The sequence below is a fragment of the Polypterus senegalus genome, chromosome 2 (genome assembly GCF_016835505.1).
Source record: "Polypterus senegalus isolate Bchr_013 chromosome 2, ASM1683550v1, whole genome shotgun sequence".
Lineage (NCBI taxonomy): Eukaryota > Metazoa > Chordata > Cladistia > Polypteriformes > Polypteridae > Polypterus > Polypterus senegalus.
The window spans coordinates 266363430-266378951 of NC_053155.1; the positions used below are offsets into that span (position 1 = coordinate 266363430).

The 15522-nt window shown below is 36.2% G+C and overlaps 1 protein-coding gene across 2 annotated transcripts in view; it reads right to left on the minus strand.

The window, feature by feature from the left end:
- The window catches only part of lnx2a (ligand of numb-protein X 2a), a 152211-nt gene that overhangs the window by 99104 nt on the left and 37585 nt on the right, over window positions 1-15522 (minus strand). The window contains exon 1 of one of the 2 annotated variants that reach the window (XM_039745496.1): window positions 7435-7553. The exons of the other annotated variant lie outside the window; for it this stretch is intronic. The gene's annotated coding sequence lies outside the window, so the exon portion shown is untranslated. Of the gene's footprint in view, window positions 1-7434; window positions 7554-15522 lie in introns of those variants that run through there. 2 annotated transcript variants of the gene reach the window in all.

Below are 15522 nucleotides of genomic sequence, written 5' to 3' on the forward strand. Positions count from 1 at the left end.
GTTTATTCTGTCTGTAATATTCTGTTTTACGTGTCCCAGAACCTGTCAAAGCACTTCGTCACGATTGGCGTGACTGTTATTGAACTGTACTCATTAACACTGTTACATTTTTTTATGGCACGGAACAATTGTTGACTTTCTGAAGTTGGCAGGAACCACTAATTTTCTCAGTGAAATATTAAAAGACTGAAGATATTGGTTAATTTGGCACTACAGACTTTTAAAATGTGTCCTGTAATTCTATCTGGACTGGATACTCTATGGACATTAATATATTTACAAATCTTCCTTATGTCATGCACAGAAACATATGAGGATGACTAATGTGAAGATGACTGTTATCACAAATAAAGTGGGCAGCAGCACTGAGTGCAACGCCGGACCATGTCCCAGACGGGATACTGGTTTTGGTAATCTTCAAAGTAATTCATCAACGAATCCAGGGGAAAAATTACTCAAAAGTTGAGAAAAATGCTTATGATGGGTTTCAAAAAGTACAAATTACCGTAATTTGTAAATATACAAGTTCAAAGTAAAATAACCTAAGCTCATTCCTAAAGCACAGTGTTTAGTGACAATCTTAGGGAAGTTTCATGTAACTGTGGCACCAGCACTCTACAACAAAGGGGTGCCTGTGCTCCTGCAAATAAAAAAAAACACACTACTAACACAAATTTTACTACAGATGTATAAATTTAAACCACATTGGAATGGTATTCACTAAACATATTTTAAGTACTAAAATAATACATCATTTATTAACTTTCTAACTGGCTATCCAGCTAAATTTAGGGTTGAAGGAAGCTGGTGTCTATTGTGTCTATTGCGGTCTACAAAAGTGAAGGAAGAAAGTCCACCAGTAACTAATGTGTACACTTCATATCTCTTGTACTGGTCAAAGATTACAATGATATGGCCTAATTAAGTTGTTCAAAATACCTCAGTCCTAAAATCTGCAGAAAAATTACAATGGTAATGATTGATATGATGGTAGAAGGAAATAAAAAGTGTCCATGAGCAGTGAGATTGATTTCCTGCTGTATTTCAAAAATGACTTGGATCAGTTTGACACAAAAAAACATGAATTTCCATCTTTTTTATAAGCTACTGAGACTTTGAAATGCACTACCATAAAATACTTCCACAAATCTGACCATTTGTTCACTCCAAGAGAGGATGACTGATAAAAAGATTCTAAAATGACTGTTGGTTTTCTCCCTCGCGAGGATGAAAACCCTCCCTCTTATGTCTTATCTTTGCTGTCCTCTCTTGTCTGGGAGAGAAAGAAAAGGAAAGAGGAAGCAAGAGCAAGAGAGTTAGAGGAAAAATCTTCTCTACTGAAAGGGATGATCTAAAGTAGAAACAGGTGTCAGTGTAATCTAATTTTTTTCTCCCAAACTGAATTTACCCCTTGTCTGGATTACCAATCCATTTTGGTAATTCTGCTGAGCAATTTTGCTCAGAACATTATGATTGTATCATTTGCACATTTCTATCTTTCTGCCATATTTCTCTTATTCAGGAATCATTCACCTCATGAACAATTCAACAAAGGCTGCCATATACAGAAAACTTGTTGGGCCGATCCCCAATTTTCCTTCAGATTTTAAAAAATACAGCACATCCCTAAGACACAGAGAATCATACAGAATTCTTCCAGTTGTTTAAAATAAAATGCTAAATTAGGAGTGTAACAAAGACCACTGTATTAGATTGATAAAAAGAGGGGAGTATGTCCCATAACTCCGGAGAAAAGCTATATGTGGATAATGGCCAATTAAAACCCAAAGGGTGCCCAAAGCAAAATTCAGAAAAGCATCAGTTAAGAGCAAAACAAAACCAACGCTGTCATCTGACTTCACTTATAATTACAGCTGGGTATTAGCAAATTACATTTCAATATTGTATTAATCTGAGTCTAACATTAATTGAATGTTTTCTTTTTAAAAAGGGTCTTTCTACTCATTGTCTGTAAATGTGAATAGAAGATCTTCCTGTCATAGTGCCTACTGTGCAATGTCTTGTAAAGACTGATACAATTTTGAAGCCTGCAGGACTTGTACATCTATAGTAGGAAAAGAGGAATATCTGAGAAACCAAGGCATTTGGCAGTTGCGAAGCAAAAAGATTTTGAATGAGAAAATGTAACAAAAAAATACCATTTTTTCATATACAGTAGTACCTTTTCTGTAGGAAGCACAATTCTGAGGAACTTTACAACTACACAGATTTAGTATAATTGTTTCCATGCATTTTGTGCAGCTGGCACACTGGCTAGTTAAGTTATATGTTCGGGGACACAGAGTTAGAGTCGAAGCTGAAGACTTTTGAGTTTAGAGCGTAGTCCCTTGGCCATGGTGTCACATTTCCTACACAATGTATTTCTCTCACAGCAGTTCAAATGACTTGAAAGCTCCCTTTACTTATAGTCTATAAGGTTTGGTTCCTTGCGTGTGCCATAAACTAATACAGTGCACTTCAATGACAAAGTAGGCAGCTGATTTGCTTTTAAAGGTTTGAATATTGGTAATGACACTGACCTAAAGCAGCACAGATAATAATACCAAATTCTCAATTATGTTGTGATGGTTTATGTACAAAGTGTGCACAAAGAAAGAAAAAATAAAAATGGACACTCTTTTCATGGTAGCACATGCCATTACAGGATGTATTTCACATGAAAATTGTCTTATTATGGAGTTTCCACAGCATACTGAATTTGTCTTAGGCCATTAAACAATTTACTTATTACCAACGCATTGCTATAAACACATTAAAATTATTATTCTTTCATCCTTTTCTTCAATAAGATTTTTCCACTGAGTTGGCAAAGAAACAAATCCTGTGGTACCAACCTTGGTTGGGATGACAGTCCATCATTCATACACAATTTAGAGTTGCAAATTAAACAAAAAAAGTTTACTTTTGACTGTGAGAGATAAAAAAAGCTATCTGGAAGAAACCCATGTATAGCATGATGGAATTCAATATTGAATTCAATTCTTGTCCCTAGAGATGCAAGACAGTAGTGTTAGCCATTACGCCACAGTGCAGCCCCTTATTATCATGTGCTCTATTTATTTTCCAAAGGAACAGAAAACTCTGTTACTGCCCCCAACCTTCCCAAACTTTAACTAGAGAATAAACATTTCCATCAAAATGTGTTATACAAAGTTTAGACAAAAGAAAACAAAAAGCAAACAAAAAAGCACAATTCACTTCTTACAACAAAGTGCCTTAACAATGTTTTCTCCAGTCTACATGGCTTATGTATTAAGTAAAATGTGAGGAACAAATATAAAATGTAAACCACTTTAATCACTTACAGATGTCATAACAATGTCAAGAATAACATAAATGTAATCCTCATGTCGGGTTTAAGTAAGCTTAGTAACGATCATATTCAAAACCAGATTGTGAGAATCTGTCAAGCATCAGGAATGTTTCTACTAATCCAGTCATTAGCTCACCTTTTTAAGCCTATACAGTAATCTTGTTTTCATATAATTTCAGTAGGCTTTAAGAAAAAAAATCATCACAATATAATTTACAACAGGATAAGAGTTTGCTAGTTAACCTTATCATTCTAGAATATTAAACACATTCCAAGTGTACAACTCAATGTATCTATATATGTCAGACCAAAGTAAGCAATAAAATAAATAGGCTGGTTATTTAGTCACTGAATATTACTTATAACCTTTTCCAGTTCTAGAAAGCACTTGCTTTTCAACATCTCAATATACACTTTGTAAATTCAATTTGGTTAGTGGTATCCTTATTGACCATCTAAGAATATAGCAGGGGATCACTCAGGATACTATATTTAGTAAAAGTGTTTGAGATTCCCCAGGGCCCTAAAGGGCAATGTGTTGCAGTATCACAAAGGTAAAGAGGAGGACAGCCAATGTGGTCCTCTCCAGTATATGTATGAAGAAAACTTTCTGGGACAGGGACTGAAGACATCATCCAGGACATCAGAAGTAATTATGGTATGTACTTTGAAGAAGTACTGGGTACAGTTTAAAAGAACCTTGACAACAGCCCAGTTAGCCAGAACAAGGACGTAGTGCTAAAGTGTTGGAAAATGCACAGGGAGAGCACAGGCAACAAAGTAGCCAGGGATTATTTATTACTGCTTAGTTAGGCTCCAAGAGCAGAGATGCCTGTTATTTCTCCTTTTTGTTGTGCCTTGCCACTCCTGTGTCACTTATTCATTCTTTTTTGAATGCAATCCTTGCTCCTTTACTGGTTTTGGCACCACTACCATCCATAATATATTTTAAGAGCTGTGAAATGTTTTTATGTTCTTGATCATTACAAAATGTTTCATATGTTTAAATTTGTTCATGTCCTTGTTAATGTACTAAATTCAAAATGTCTCAAATGGATTAAGTTTTTTTGAAAGTAATACAGTATTGTATGGTACTGTGCATCCTCATGGAAGCTGTAAATTTGTCCCTTTAATAAGTAACTGTTATATATTAAGTAAAACATCAGCACAAACTGCATAAAATGTTGGAAATTCATCAATGTTCCCAACTAAATATGAAACATTCATTTAATAGAAACAAACTTATTCTAAATGACAGATTGTATACAATGAACAATTTTTTCCCCCAAAGAAAAAGAATTATTGATGTGGGATAGAGTTCATCAGTCCTGAATGAGTAACCAACTGTGATTAATGGTGGGAAAGGTTAAGACCACCCACCCAGAATGTGACCAGCATGAAATTAAAAGACATTCCACAGATAGTACACAACTTGTATAGATTTCATCCATGTAACATTCACATCAAACCTCCGCTACAACGATTTAAGTTTCACCGTATAATTGCATAACCCATCATGACAATCTAAGGCAACATATCACAACAGAGTTAACCTTAACTAGGGCAAAGCTACAATATAATGCTTTACTTTCAACAATATGCATAAACCTTTATAACACTAGTGTTTTATGTCATGTTATACATTATTTTAATATACTAGGCTATATTGATTCATACAAATTGTATCTACAGTATAACCTTACACAGCAAATGAAACAGGATCCCAACCTATTTTTTCAACCACAAGTACTTATATATGCATGCTTCCTTTGCATATAGACTTTCAAAAAAATAATTTTCATATAGACTTCCCCAAAAAAATAAGGAAAGAAAACAACCCTGTTTGATTATTAATGCTCGAATTAAGTAAATATACAGGTGATGGGTGTAACACAGCAAGATGCAGAGGACAGGAAGATATGGAATAAGATGATCCGCTGTGGCAAACCCTAATGAGAGAAGCTGAAAGAAGAAGAAGATATTAAGTGGACCTTCTTATCCTATATTATATTGCAAAGATAGAATACAAGAATACAAATTTATTTACTCTTTTCATGTTGTGTATCATTGAGTCTGAGGTGAAGTCTTAGTATATTGTTAAAGTCATGGCCATGGATCATATTTACCTTTATGTTTCTGGTCTTTTTAAGTTCTAATAAAATAAAAATTAAAAAATCACTAATTTAAGCATTACTTTCTAAGTAAATAGCATAAAACCAGAGACACAGTAACCAAAGTGTTATTGTTGACACACATTGTCAGAACTTGAGTACATAAATGGAAAGGGAGATGCTCAGAGACACATAGTGACTCACTAGTAGAACTGAGCTGGCACCCCAGTGGTTAAAAGTGCTGTGCCTTAGCCATTAGGTAATACTCCCTAATACTAAGATTTACAAATTGTGCTTTTTAGTAGACAACTATGTAAAAGAACCCCTTATAGAATATCTACTGCATTAACAAGTGTTATTAACCTTAAAATATAATTGCAAAATCCCCATAATAAATCTGCGTATTGCTTTTTCCATTGTGATCAAGTATGAAGAAGAATGTCACACTAAAAAGTACTTCTTAAAAGAGTCTTTGAAAAAAACATAAAAATAAAAGCATTTGATTGCCAAACAACATTTCACATTCACCAAGCAATATGTGCAGATGCTTCATTTTTGCCTTGTATCCAATAAATCTGCATTGCTTCAGACTTATTTTACAATTATTTCTCATTTTTTGAAAGTAGCCATTATATATACTACAAAAGCACATTTACTCAATTTATGTGGGAAATGTACCATTCATAAATATAATATGCAAACTCAACAGCAAAATTGGAATACAAATGTAAAACAAGCAAAAAAGTGCAGTGTGAAAATGATGGATATCCTGCATAGAATATTTTTTCCATTCATTGATAACAAAACAAGAGTAATTTATATTGGCCCAGGTCTCGCATAAATATGCAAACTGGATGCTAATTTTAACTGTGAAAGTGATTCTCAGCATTGTGCACATTTCAACATAACTTTACTAAATCACAGTAGCTATTACAGTCTTGCATTTAGTACAGTAACATCACTGGCAAGGTGGCCAATTTAACTGGCTATCCAAATTGGTGCTTAAAAACGGGGCTTGGCTTTTTGTGGCTTTCTATATAAATAATAAACCAAAAATGTACAGCTCTGCATTGCATACCTATAAATTCTGGACCATTCTCACAGAAAACATTCTTGTTTTTAATTGAAGGAAAAATACACATCCTTCAACTCTACTAAAATTTTCTGTATTTGTAAAATACTGCAGACAGGCAGCAGATGCTGTCTGTATTTTTCTCCATACTTCATATTTTTATTGTAAATAATAAAGAATTATTCTTCCTTTGTGCTAGGTAGTAGTGTAAATAGGAGCTGTGAAACACTGAAGGAATACTAGCAGTTCATTTTGCAAATGCAAAGGCAGAACTCAAGCAGCTTAGATTTGCGGATATATACACTATTAAAGAGAAGTATTTCAGCCAGTACAGAGAGTTGAGAGATCTGACATGTTGCTTCACTTTAATTGCTTTTGTAGCCTTTGTTGTAAGAGAATGAATGATGCCTGACTTACCTAATCAATGAAATTACAAAAACAATAATGACAAATTTTCCCCAAACACTGTAGAGGAAACTAGAGTAATATTTTTTCAGAGAGAAATTCATCATTGAACACATCATGCATTCATTATCATACTTAAGGAAAATTGATAGTGAGTATAAAAACCAAACATTTTAATAATAAAAAGATAAAAGAAACTGCAGTTTGATATTATAATCCAAAACATATCACCTTAAAGAAAATAAGAAATGATTTTAAAAATCTACCACCAATTCCATCACCACCCTGAATGATCAATAATTTTCAAAAGAAAACTTATTCTTAATTAAAAGAAACCTCACTTAGTAAAGCTTCAGCTCTTACTATTACAGGCTATAGACTGACTCCAAGTGGAAAAAGATTAAATTATTCCAGTAGAGTCCTGTTTATTAAATTATTAAACCTGTCAAAATTTACATTTCTAAACTTCGAACTAAACTCTCCTTCGTCACTCTGCCACTTTTAAAACTCACCCCTCCTCTTCTGGTAGTCAGAGTGGTGACTCTGAAGCTAGGGATCTGCACCAGCAGAAGGTTTCCCGTTCAAATCCTGTAAATGCCTGAAGTGATTCGACTCGGTTGGGCCCCTGTGCAAGGCCCTTAACCTGCAATTGCTCCATCCTGGGTATGACATTAACCTTGCATCCAGCTGTGCAGGCAGGTCCTCCAAATTGCAAGGGAAATTTTGGGGGTTGGTGGCAAGATCGGCACTCCAACCACTGTAAAAAAAAAAAAAAACTCACACTGTTCCATTCCATCCAAGCTAGTGTGGTACTGAGGTGTCACTTGGGTCTCAATTGCATGGTTTATCGTGTGGTGGGTGCAGCAACGGACTGTATCAGTGCATGCTCCCAACCTACCAGACTAGTCTTCTGGCAGCACAATCATTAGCTGAAAGTGTGTCAGTTGTTTTACATTTTAAACTCCCTACCAGTATTATCAATAAATACAGTCATGATAGGAAGAATATATTGTAAATGTTTATTGCAATGCACTTCAAGTTTGTAAATAGTTAGACAACATTCAAACTTGATACCAGAATTGTAATAATAAGCCAACCACATACAGTATATTGACATTTTGAGAAAAAGATAAAAGGTACCAAGTCTTCAGCACAATATAATTTCTAAGTAAAAAGATAATTTGCTGAAGAAAGCAAAACTCTACATATGTTAAGAGTTCTCTCAAAAATGTGTACATAAACAGGGCTTAAACTTTGTATAAGATTTCACTGTCAACCCTTCTTTGTGTATTAGGTAATTAATTTTGTTCTGATTAAACTCCAATGGTTTATCAATGCTCGTATTACCTACTTATTGCCCAGTTTTGAGCGGGAGATACTGTCCACAAATAAATCCTCAACCACTGACTAAGGATACATTCACAATGCAGCTCATTTCCTTTCCATTTATTCACTCATATATAATAAAGATCTGGGGCCTCATGTATAAACAGTGTGTATGCACTAAAATGTTGCGTATGCCCTTTTCCACACTCACGTTGAGATGTATAAAAACTAAAGTTGGAGTAAAGCAACGCGCATTCTCACACCAGCTCAATCCATTGTATATGCTCGTTTTCAGCTCGCTTTTTTGCAAACTGGTAGCACCCAGAGTCAAAGCAGTGCTACTGTTCCTTTTTGGTTTCCTTTTATTTTCTAGATTCACACCCCTGACACAGCTTTATCAAATACACTGAAATTAACTGCATATCGTTTATTAGTTTTCGGCATCTTATTGTAATCAACCTGTAACTTTATAATGGTGCACGGAATGGCCAAACTATTCCAAATACTATAGCTGCTTTAGCACTGTTACTCTCAGTGTACCACTCAAGAGTATTTTAACCCACTGTATCTAACTGTGGAATCACAGCTGTACAGCAGCTGATTGAAAAGCTATAAGGCAAATTGCATTGAGAGTAGTGAGAGAGGTCACTGCTTTGTCACAATTAATAGACCACCACAGTAGCCATATATACTTAGAGAAAATTCCTTAATGGTAAAGCAGTCCTTTAATAAAGCATTTCGTACATAATATAAATTACCGCCATAATGGGATAAAATTTTGGTTAAATAAGATTGAAAATAATCCCAATCTCTACAGTTTAACCAGATTTCTGTGATTGCTATAATCTCATATTTCCATGCCACTACATTTTTATTTGTTCATTTCAAAACATACTGTATAATACACAATTCTTAGTCTAATTCTAATTCTTAAAATATTACTGGGAATACTTTAAGTTTTACATTTTATTGATATTATTGTTTGATAGTTTACATAGATTTGCCTTCTGACATGGTAGTGCCAGGACAACGATTTGTTCCTTAACGTCAGAAAAACCCAAACAAGATGATCTTGTTACTATTGCTCCTCAGCTTGGCATCTACCTCTTAAAACTGTGCTTACAGACCTGCAAGCCTATCCTTATCTGAATCTATCATAGGTTCCTTACCGCGCTGCAGGTATGATAAAGGTTGCTGTAACAGAGAGTATGTCTATCTCCCTTACTGAGTCCTGTACGATCACCACTGTGCTCCTTCTGTGGGCTAATTTACAGGCAATTCTCTAGGGCTCTTCAGTATTGTGTAATACTCCAGATGTGTCAGAGATGCTATCAAGCTCCACAAGGTACACAAGATGAAGGCAAGTTCATTTAAATCTGCAGTAAAGCTACCCCTTGTCCAAACTCACTGAAGCTGAAGCCAATCACTAAACAAAACTAGCACTATATTGACCTCATTTACATCTGATCTCCTTTCTTTCAAGACTATAAATAGATTAAAGATTGTGATTGGTTTAAAAAAAAAAGTGCAATCTGCCTCTCTTTTTCTAATTATATTTTTTTCTTCAAGTTACCAATTAATTTTCCCAAGTTTTCTAATTCCTAACTCAGCTTTAATTTATATCATGCACAGAGGTTTTTCACATTCCTCAGACACCTTACACAGTAGGCAGACCATAAGTAACTACTGTATATACTTGCACATAAGTTCTCTCACAGATAAGTCGAGACTTAATTTAACAGTATAATTTTTGATATTTTATAATGTTAGTCATATAAGTTGAATGCGGAAAACTCACGCTATTGGTACAAGGAATTATGATATGCTAACGCCCACCTGAGAGAGTAACCACGGCACACACTGCCTTTTTTTTTGTGAGTGTGGCAATGCCCTGTATCAGCGCATGCTCCTAACCTCTCTGTTTCTGTCTCTCTTTCTATTGTACCTAAATACCCAAACTATTCCAAAGCAACGTTTGCACTGTTTTGTGTTTTTGTATCTCACACCCTCATACACCTTTATCATATCTCTTACCTACGATGGAGCGTTCGATCAGAAGAAAATATGAAGCTGGTTTTAAATTAAACGTTGTTGAAGTATTGAAAGAAATTGGTAACTGCGCTGCTGCAACAAAATTCGATGCATCTCAGAAACTGATGCAAGATTGGAGGAGGCAAAAAAAAAAAAATTAAGCGTTGCATTTTTGAACGGGCGTATAAGTCGGGGTCTGATTTTATGATCGATTTTTTGTGTTTCAAGACCCGACTTATATACGTGAGCATATATGGTAACAGGAAATTAAATATTCCTGATCCTGCTAGATCTCTCCTCTGACTTTGACATGGTCAACCACAACATCCTTCTTGCCACACTCTCTGACCTTGGAATCACTGGGACTGCTGTAAGATGGTTTGAGATCTATCTCTCAAGCAGATCCTACTGTGTGTCTCTAGGGTGCACCAGACATGCACAGTGGAACCCCAAGGATTGGTGCTGGGTCCTCTACTTCACTCTGCTGGGCTCCATTATCCAATCCCATGGGTTCTCTTAACAGTGCTATACAGATGATACATAGCTGTACCTGTCATTCCCTCCTGAGGACAATATGGTATTTGCTACAGTCTCTGAATCTCTTACTGTTATCTCAACGTGGATAAAGGACCACCATTAACAACTCGATCTTTTAAAAACTGAGCTTTTTGTGATCCCGGCCAGCCAGTCCATTCAACTTCCCATCTCAGTACATCCTGGCTCACCGCCACTATCGTCTACAAATTAGTATGCAACCTTGGGATGATGACTGATGAGCACCTATCTTTTTCTGACCACACTTCTACAGTTTTTCATTCATGCAGGTTCATGCTGTACAATATCTGCAAGATCAGATCTTGTCTGATGGAATACACAATACAACTTCTGGTCTATGCTTTGCTCTTGTCATGTCTGGATTATTGCAACTTGCTTCTGGCAAGAGTATCTACATGTGCTATCAAGCAACTGCAGGTGGTCCAGAATGAATTAGCCTGTTTTTTATTTAACCAGCCAAGAAGGAAACATGATACTCTTCTTCTTCAGGTTGCTACACTGGCTTCCAGTAGCAGCATGCATTAAGTTCAAATCGCTGATGCTTGCCTACAGAGTAGTTAATGGGTCAGCAATTGAGTATATGCTGTGCTCCTTCTCGGCTATTCAGGTCTGCCATGGAAGAGCATCTGGTGATGCCACCTCCACACAGTATCAGGTCTCAACCTAGACTTTTTTTCCTGTGTAATTCCTAGTTGGTGAAATGAGCAACCCATCTCCATCCGAACTGCTAACTTCCTCAATGTATTTAAGAAGCAACTGAAAGCCCCTCTGTTCGGTGAATATCTGTCTAACTGATTGGGAGAAAAAGAATGATTAGTTATTACATCTATTCACTTGTGGTGGCCAACTTTTGTTATCTATCCTAGTACACTTGCTAAACAAACAGGCCCTAGCCTAATGTTACTTGATTATGTTTACCTCTTTTGTATGTCACTTTGGATAAAAGCATTGGACAAGCAAATAAATGTAAATGCAAGTGTTTCTACCACTTGATTAACTTTTTAGTGTTACTCTGGGCTCTAATGCCTTTCAATTTCCTCTGTGTCTTTAAATCCTTAGTATCTACTAACTAAAAAGAATGAATTAACTATTTTTAAAAAAAAAAACTTTTTAGTTTCTACTTACAGTAATCCCTCCTCGATCGCGGGGTTGCGTTCCAGACCCCCCCACAATAGGTGAAAATCCGCAAAGTAGAAACCATATGTTTGTATAGGTATTTTTATATAATTTAAGCCCTTATAAACTCTCCCACACTGTTTATAAATATTCCCCGCAGAGTTATACAGCATAATCCCTTTGTATTTTCTTAGATATTAGATAAGATTCATTGAAATTATGTATATAAACACACTGTTTATATACAGTAAAACCTAAATATTATTTTAAAGATATCGAGTGACAGACAGGCCAACCAGCAATAAATACGTACAATGCAAGAAAAATAGTATACAGTAAATGTGTGTACAGTGACACTAAATGTACGTACATGTACTAAGTACTGTAAGTAGAAAATTAATGATGGTTACTCACCAACAATGACACGATGACTTGTCCGATAACAATGAGTTTAATTTTACTGCACAACAAAGGAGAGCGTTACAGCCCTTCTAAAGGAGCCACTTCAGGCGATTGTGTAGCACTGCCGTTGTTCTTCTTCTGGCAGTCTTCAATCCAAATCCCTAAAGCAGATTCCATCCAGACTACTGCCTTATTACATCCACTTACAACTCGTTTTGCACCCTGGTTAAAAGGACACTGCGGCCGTAGATCTTATATTCCTTTCCTTCTTTTTAAATAAAAAGAATCGTAGCCTCATTGATGCTGTAATGGCGTCCTACATCAGTGTAGCTTTTCCGTTCCTTCAACAAATGCGAAATGTTTACCTTTTCGGCAATCGTTAACATCTTCCGTTGGCGCTTGAAGCAGTAGCAGGAGCAGATCGTTTTGGAGCCATAATGAAGGGCTTGACTATGCACAAAGATAAACACAAAAGAGCACAAAAGTTAACTCTTTACACAGCGAAACACGTTGATGCTGAATGAGCAAGACGAGACTCCCTGGTTAACACTGCATTCAGCACACAGGAACTTAACTGCGTGCTCTGATTGGTTAGCTTCTCAGTCATCCGCCAATAGCGTCCCTTGTATGAAATCAACTGGGCAAACCAACTGAGGAAGCATGTACAGGAAGTAAAAAGACACATTGTCCGCAGAACCCGCGAAGCAGCGAAAAATCCGTGTTATATATTTAGTTATGCATAACATATAAAATCCGCGATATAGTGAAGCCGCGAAAGTCGAAGCGCAATATAGCGAGGGATTACAGTATATATTTTCACCTTCAATCTTGAGTGCGCTTACAATTATGAATTTAAATGAAGATTGATTACCAATTTCACAGGCTGCTTAGATGCTGCATCCTCCTTTGTCACACTTCCCATTCTCTCCTTTTGTGGCTCAGTACCCAAGATGAACTAAAACATGAACTGGCAAATGCACACACATTTAAAATTTACAAAAATATTTCCTGTTAAGCAGAGACAAAGATACTTTAAAAGCATAGGTTGGTCATTCAGCAGTAACCAAACTCCTAATTTTAGAAGCAATTGGCAAGTCAAAGTAAACATTTGTAAGACAGACTCAATGCACTATACAAATAGACTTCAATAAACAATGACAGTAATGTCAGCTCACAGTTCCTAATCTTTATGTCAGCAAAGCAAAGACTCTTCCTAGAAATAAAACAAATAAACATTGATAAATACCATGTAATGCGAGGCAGCACTAGATTCATGTCCCAGCCAGGATTCCCAATCTTGTCTGGGACTATAAAATGGATAGACAGATGCAAACAGCTTTCCAGGACTGCATTCTTCTCCAGTACATAAGCTGGCAGTGTGCACCCATTCGCACACCTACAGGGCATACTAGGAACAGTAACCCTGCTGGGCCCTGCTGTGTTCCAGAAGGAGTTTTAGGCTGTCCATACTTTGAGGTACTCCCATCTGAACCAAAAGTGCTTTATTGTAGCATTGAAAGTACTCAGGGTTCAAACGTAAAGGTGGCCCTTTCATCTTATTCAGCAAGTCTGAGCCAGGAGGAAAAGGATGTTTGGGTGAAAAAGGATGGTAAAAGGATGGTAATAATTGAGACTTCAGACTTGTGTATTGAAGGAACAAACTGCAAATAAATGTTTTTTTGAAAACGTGACTGGTGTTTGTGTAGTGGTGTTGAGGGTTAGGGGTCCTGAGACACCCAATACTGGCCACAACCAACAGCACATAACAAATGACATATAACAACATATATGTATATGTTGCTACAAATAATTAATCTAGCATATCAGAGCTATAATAACCCTAGATGCAAGTATTCCTTCATGTTTAAATAAAAAATGCCAGTGAAAACAACACTTTTTGAATAAAACCAACAGTAATTTATAGTTTTTTTTATTTATATGGGGAAAAATGTGTACCTCCATTTTTTTTGGTTAATAAAATCACCTCTAACATTACATGCAAGTTAGGTGAATTGGTGCAGCTAAAATGGCCCTGGAATATATGTTTGTGCGTGAGTGTGTTCACCCTGTGATTGACTAGCTCCCTTTCCAGTGATTGTTTTTGCATTGTGCCTATTGTTTTCTGGGACAGGCTATAGTTTCCCCATGATGCTGCTAAGGATAAGAGAGTTTGGAAAATGGATGGATGGAGTACATGACACAAGATTCAGTTCAGTACAAAATAGCACAGGAGTAGGCTATCAGTAAAGCATCTTTCTTTACTGTAGAAGTATAGGATCATTATGTGGCCATTACTGCCACATGCACATAGTACAGTGAAATTCTTTCATTTACAGCCAGACACCCAAACAGGATAGCATAAAGAATGTTGTAACTTATTTCCTTATATTCTATTTATATATTTTTTGTTTGATATATTGAAAATCTTATTTACTTGAATTTTTCCTACTAAATCTAAGGTAGACGTTCATAATACACAAATATATAAAAGTTATGAAAGTACTTATCTTTATTCACCTCCTTACTAGAGCCTAAAATCTGATCCCATTGTTCCTCTTATTAGTGCTATGCTGATGATATGCAATAGTGTCTGTCATTCCCTTCAGAGAAGCACATAATAGCTAGTGTCTCTGCATGTTTAACTGATATTGCAATATGAATGAAGGAACACCATCTTGAGCTAAAACTGGCAAAGATGGACCTTCTTGTTATCCCAGCTTGTCTGTCTATTCAGCATGTTCAGTTTGGTTCATTATCATGAATACCCACCAAGTCTATTTGCAACAATAAACAAACATCAGCAAGATCAGATTGTATCTGATGGAAAATGCAGTTCAACTCCTGTCCCAGGCTTTTGTCTTGTCATGTCTGAACTACCACAACTCTCTATCCAAGCTCTTCTACAGATGATTCAAATTGCAGTGACACATTTAGTTTTCAACTAGCCAAGGCAGGCACATGCCACTCCTCTTTTCAGATCATTACTTTGGCTTCCTGGAGCTACATTTATTCAGTTCAAATACTTGAGATTTTCCAAAAGTGTACTCAATAGGTCAGTGCCTAAACATATGGAGATTCTTGTGTGGTCCTACTATCCTTCTCAACGACTCAGGTCCACTGATGGAAGGTGTCTAATGATGCCACGTCTGCATTGAATCAGAGACACTTTT